This window comes from Mustela nigripes, chromosome 2, assembly GCF_022355385.1.
Source record: "Mustela nigripes isolate SB6536 chromosome 2, MUSNIG.SB6536, whole genome shotgun sequence".
In the NCBI taxonomy this organism is placed as follows: Eukaryota; Metazoa; Chordata; class Mammalia; order Carnivora; family Mustelidae; genus Mustela; species Mustela nigripes.
In genome coordinates this window covers 163,670,573-163,677,205 of record NC_081558.1, presented here as the reverse complement: position 1 = coordinate 163,677,205, position 6,633 = coordinate 163,670,573, and the positions used below count along the sequence as shown (strand labels likewise).

General features: G+C 36.1%; 1 pseudogene; it reads left to right on the top strand.

The window, feature by feature from the left end:
* Positions 1-6,633, top strand: part of LOC132010574 (uncharacterized) — a 34,177-nt pseudogene that overhangs the window by 7,291 nt on the left and 20,253 nt on the right.

Sequence of the window (6,633 nt, the reverse complement as noted above, 5' to 3'; positions counted from 1 at the left end):
AACATAGACCAGTGGAACAGAGTAGAGAGCCCAGATATGGACCCTCAACAGTATGGTCAATTAATCTTCGGCAAAACAGGAAAAAATAATACAGTGGAAAAAAGATAGTCTCTTCAACAAATGGTGCTGGGAAAACTGGACAGCTATATGTAGAAGAATGAAACTCGACCATTCTCTTACACCGTACACAAAGATAAACTCAAAATGGATAAAAGACCTCAACGTGAGACAGGAATCCATCAGAATCCTAGAGGAGAACATAGGCAATAATCTCTTCGATATCAGCCACAGCAACTTCTTTCAAGATATGTCTCCAAAGACAAAGGAAACAAAAGCGAAAATAAACTTTTGAGACTTAATAAAAATCAAAAGCACTGGGTCTTATAGGCAACTAGTGAATCATTGAACACTACATCGAAAACAAATGATGTACTATATGTTGGTAGCTGAACATAATTAAAAAAAATTTTTATGGAGTATTATGCCTCCATCAGAAAGGATGAATACCCAACTTTTGTAGCAACATGGACAGGACTGGAAGAGATTGTGCTGAGTGAAATAAGTCAAACAGAGAGAGTCAATTATCATATGGTTTCACTTATTTGTGGAGCATAACAAATAACATGGAAGACATGGGCAGATGGAGAGGAGAAGGGAGTTGAGGGAAATTGGAAGGGGAGGTGAACCATGAGAGACTATGGACTCCAAAAAACAACCTGAAGGTTTTGAAGGGGAGCCAGGTGGTTGGTATTAAGGAGGGCACATATTGCACGGAGCACTGGGTGTGGTGCAGAAACAATGAATACTGTTATGCTGAAAAGAAATGAAAAATAAAATTTAAAAAATTAAAAAATGAGTTAAAAACCTAAAAAAAAAAAAAAACTCCTTAGCAACTCAATCCAGCTAAAAAATCTGCACGAAACACTACTATTGTATTCAGCTGTAGAAAGTGTTAATTTTATTTTAATTTTATTATCTCAGTTGTTTTTGTACTGTTTTAATGTTGGAGGTTTATAGGCTCATAAAAGTTTTGAAAAGTTTTCCCAGTAGAAAAGAAATAAAAGATCTGCAAAATTGAAAATAAATAAATTAATAAATAAAAATAAAAAAAATTTTAAAGCAATATTCCTGATAAAGAGTGCAAAGTAATGGTCATAAATGGTCATAGTCAATGGACTTAAAAATGTTTATACTCAGTAAGAACTTCAGCAAGTAGAAAATGAGAAAGTAAGAGATGAATTCAACAACAAATTAAAACTGCACTAGAGGGAATAACAGCAGATTAGAGTATGCAGAGGAATGAATCAGGATTCTGGAAGACAGGAAAATCAAAAGCAACCAAGCTGAACAGCATAAAGGAAAAAAATTAAAAATGAGAATAAGTTTTGCAGAATACAAAATCAACATACAGAATCATAGCAGAAAAAGAAATTGAGAAAATAATCCCATTTGTAATTACATCAAAAAGAATACAATACCTAGGAATATATTTAACCAAGGAAGTAAAAGACCTGTACTCTCAAAATCATAAAACATTGATGGGGAAAAAAAAAAAAAAAACTGAAGATGGCACAAATGGAAATATATCCCATAATAATGGATTAAAAGAATTTGTATTGCTAAAATATCAATAATACCCAAAGCAATTGCAACCTTGAGAAGAAACCAACAGGATTTTCCACAGAACCAAAATACTACTAAAATTTGTATGAAACCAAAAAAGACCCCCAAATAGCCAAAGCAATCTTGAGAGAGAACAATGCTAGAGAGATCACAATCCTAGATTTCAAGATATATGCTATGAATCTATAATAATTAAAGCAGTATCACACACACACACACACACACACACACACACACAAATAGACACATAGATCAGTAGAACAGAGAGCCCAGAAATAAACCCACATTTACATGGTCAATTTACAACAAAGGAGGCAAGAATATACAGTGGGAAAAAGTCTCTTCAATAAATGGTGTTGGGAAAACTGGACAACTACATGCAAAATAAATAAATAAAAATTAAAAAAAACTGGACCACTTCTTTATACCCTACACAAAAATAAACTCATAGTAGATTAAAGACCTAAGTGTGAGACCTGAAATCATAAAACTTGTAGAAGAAAATGTATGCATTTTCTCTTTGATATCAGCCTCAGCAACATTTTCTAGACATCTCTCTAAGGCAAAGGAAACAAAAGCAACAATGAACTATTGGGACTAACAACAAAATTTGCCTGATTTCAAGCTTTACTACAAAGCTGCGATCACCAGGACAGCATGGTACTGGCACAAAAACAGATACATAGACCAATAGAACAGAGTAGAGAGCCCAGATATGGACCTTCCACTCTATGGTCAAATAATCTTCGACAAAACAGGAAAAAATATCCAGTGGAAAAAAGATAGTCTCTTCAATAAATGGTGCTGGCAAAATTGGACAGCTATGTACAGAAGAATGAAACTTGACCATTCTCTTACACCATACACGAAGATAAACTCGAAATGGATAAAAGACTTCAAGGTGAGACAGCAATCTATCAGAATCCTAGAGGAGAATATAGGCAGTAACCTCTTCGACATCAACCACAGCAACTTCTTTAAGACATGTCTCTAAAGGCAAAGGAAACAAAAGCAAAAATGAACTTTTGGGATTTCATCAAGATCAAAAGCTTCTGCACAGCAGCAAAGGAAAGAGTCAACAAAACAAAGAGGCAACCCACGGAATGGAAGAAGATATTCTCAAATGACACTACAAACAAAGGGCTGATATCAAGATCTATAAAGAACTCCTCAAACTCAACACACACAAAACAGATAATCATGTCAAAAAATGGGAAACAACATGTGTTGGAGAGGATGTGATGAAAGGGGAACCCTCTTACACTGTTTGTGGGAATGCAAGTTGGTGCAGCCTCTTTGGAGAACAGTGTGGAGATTCCTCAAGAAATTAAAAATAGAACTTCCCTATGACCCTGCAATTGCACTACTGGGTATTTACTCCAAAGATACAGATGTAGTGAAAAGAAGGGCCATCTGTACCCCAATGTTTATAGCAGCAATGGCCACGGTCGCCAAACTATGGAAAGAACCAAGATGCCCTTCAACGGACGAATGGATAAAGAAGATGTGGTCCATATACACTATGGAGTATTATGCCTCCATCAGAAAGGACAAATACCCAACTTTTGTAGCAACATGGACGGGACTAGAAGAGATTATGCTGAGTGAAATAAGCAGAGATAGTCAATTGTCATATGGTTTCACTTATTTGTGGAGCATAACAAATATCATGGAAGACAAGGGGTGTTAGGAGAAGGGAGTCGGGGTAAATTGGAAGGGGAGGTGAATCATGAGAGACTATGGACTCTGAAAAACAATCTGAGGGTTTTGAAGTGGCGTGGGGGTGGGAGATTGGGGTACCAGGTGGTGGGTATTATAGAGGGCACGGATTGCATGGAGTACTGGGTGTGGTGAAAAAATAATACTGTTTTTCTGAAAATAAATCAATTGAAAAAATTTTTAAAAAATGGGCAAAAGACATGAACAAAGAAAGCATACAAATGGCTAACATACACATGAAAAAAAATGTTCATCATCATTAGCCATCAGGCAGATTCAAATCAAAACCACATGGAAATACCACTTTATACCAGTTAGAATGGCCAAATTTAACAAGACAGTAAACTACAATTGTAATATTGTAATAACATTGTATGGTAACAGTGACTGCAACAATCACAGTGGGTATCATGTGTAGAATTCTTGAATTCTTGAATCAATCTTGTACACCTGAAACTAAATATAACATTGTGTGTTAATTATACCTCAAAAAATAATAAGACAAATAAAACTAATATAACTATTAGTCCTAATTCCAGGCCCAGGTGGTGACCACAGCATTCCAGAAGAGCTTTCTCATGCCTGACTGGCTATATATCAGACTGGCTGGACTCACCATCAATGTCCAGACTACTGCCCAGCGCCTCAAGTTCTGGATGAACCTGTATGAGCTAAGATATGGTTGGCAGATCAAGCCTTATATCCTCATGAGTATAGTGGTTAACCTCCTCTGAGAAACAGTTGGCCAATACTACACCTTGGGTTGGTCCCAAATATCCCTTCATTGCTCTCTACATCTCATCAGCTACCCCATGGTGACTGACAACTTTGTGGACAGCAGCATGTGCAGTAAACGAATGGAGTCAAACATGAATCCAGAGCACTTGCTTGAAACCATATCACAAGTCATGCTGAATGTGTGGACCAGGATGCAATGTGAGGCATGGGAGTCATTGTTCACATTTACCCTTTTGAAAAGGACAAAATCACCACCAAGAGTCTGAAAGCCCAAAGGGACTTATTTTCAATCCCCAGGCCCCACTCAAAAAAAAAAAAAAAAAAAAGTTTTCTTACACATATGCATGTGTGCACAGACACATGCACACATACCTTACATCACACAAAAATTAACTCAAAATTATTAAAGACTTGAAGACCTGAAACCAAAACACCCTAAGAAAACAAAGGCAATAAGCCCCTTGACACTGATTTTATCAATGAACCTTTTTTTCTGACACCAAAAGCAAAGGCAACAAAAGTAAAAACAAGTGGGAGTATATCAAACCAGAAATCTTCTGCAGAGCAAGGGAAACCATCAACATAATGAAAAGGCAACAAACTGAATGGGAGAAGATATTTGAAAATCACATATCTGCTACGGAACTACTATCCAAAACATATAAAGAACTTCTACAACTCAAAACAACAAAAAATAACAATTAAAAATTGGCAGAGAATCTGAACAGACACTTTTTGAAACAAGACATATAGATATCCAACAGGTACATAAAGATATGGTCAATATCACTAATCAGCAGGGAAATGCAAATCAGAATCACAGTGAGATATTTCACACATGTAGGAATAGCTAGTATCAAAAAGATAAGAAATAACAAGTGCTGGCATTCATGTAGAGATTAAGAAAACTCTGTACACTATTGGTAGAAATGTAAATTGGTACAACCACTATGGAAAACAGTGTGAAAGTTCTTCAAAAAATTCAAAGTAGAACTACCATATGATCCAGCAATTCCACTTTGGGTATTTATCTTAAGAAAATGAAAACACTGATTCGAAAAGATATATGCATCCCATATTCATCGAAGTGTTATTTATGGAAACAACCTAAGTGTCCACCAATGGATGAACGAATAAAGATGAGAGGATACACACACACACACACACACACACAAAAATACTTAGCTATTAAAAAGAATGAAGTTTTGGCACATGTAGCAAAATAAATGGACCTTGAAGGTATCATGCTATGAAATTAGAGAAAGACAAATACTGTATATCTCTCTTCTACGTGGAATCTTAAAAAAAAACAACCAACCAGCCAACAAACAAACACATAGCTACAGAGAACAGACTGGTACTAGTATGTGTGTATGGCATGGGGGGTGTCAAAATGGGTGAAGGTTGTCAAAAGGTATGAATTTCATTACAAAATAAGTCATGGGGATGTAATGTATAGCATGATGACTATAGTTAAACTGCATTACATATTAGTAAGTTGCTAAGAGAGTAGAATTCACAAGTAAAAATTCGTAGCTATGAAGTATGACATGTTAATTAGCCTTATTGTGATGACCATTTCATAAAATGTACAAATATCAAATCATTACATTGTATGACTGAAACTAATGTTATATGTCAAATATATTTCAATAGAAAAAATGTTGAAATTCTCTTAAAAGATATGAAGGGAGAAGAGAATGTAACCATTACTTCTACTTCCAGTTTTACATAGCAATAGAATGTTAAAAAGTAATTTTGTTACATAAATTATTATACCCTATAACATTTGATTGATTCATTTGAATTACATGAACTTTTATACTTTTTAATACTGTCTATCTAAGTTGAGAAACAGACAATGATCTAGGAAACTAAAAATTTTAAGGGTATATAGGAAAGATGCCATTTCCACTTAGGAGACCAGAATACTGAGAAAGTGGTTTACACAAGTTGCACAACTATTAAGTAGTAGGGCCATGATCCTAATCTAGATTCCTGACATCAAACTGCCCCTACCTCTTTTTTAATGCTAGGCATGGAGCCTAATGCAGGGCTTGAACTCAAGACCCTGAGATCAGAACTTAAGCTGAGATCAAGAGTTGAGCACTTAACCAACTGAGCCACGCAGGTGCCCCAAACTCCTTTTTTTTTTTTTTAATTTTTTATAAACATTTAATGTATTATTAGCTCCAGGGTTACAGGTCTGTGAATCACCAGGTTTACATACTTCACAGCACTCACCATAGCACATACCCTCCCAATGTCCATAAACCCACCACCGTCTCCAAACTCCTTTTTAAAAAACAAAAATGAGGGTCAGGGAGTGCCTGGGGGGCTCAGTCAGTTGCGTGTCTACCTTTGGCTCAGGTCATGATCATGGGGTCCTGGGATTGAGTCCCGCATCAGTGGTCCCTGCTCAGCAGGGAGTCTGCTTCAACTTCTTCCCTGCCTCCTCCAGTTGTATACACTCTTGTTTGAGCTCTCTCAAAGAAGAAGAAGAAGAAAAGACCCAAATGACCAGCAAAAATCATATATCAGGCCACAAGAACA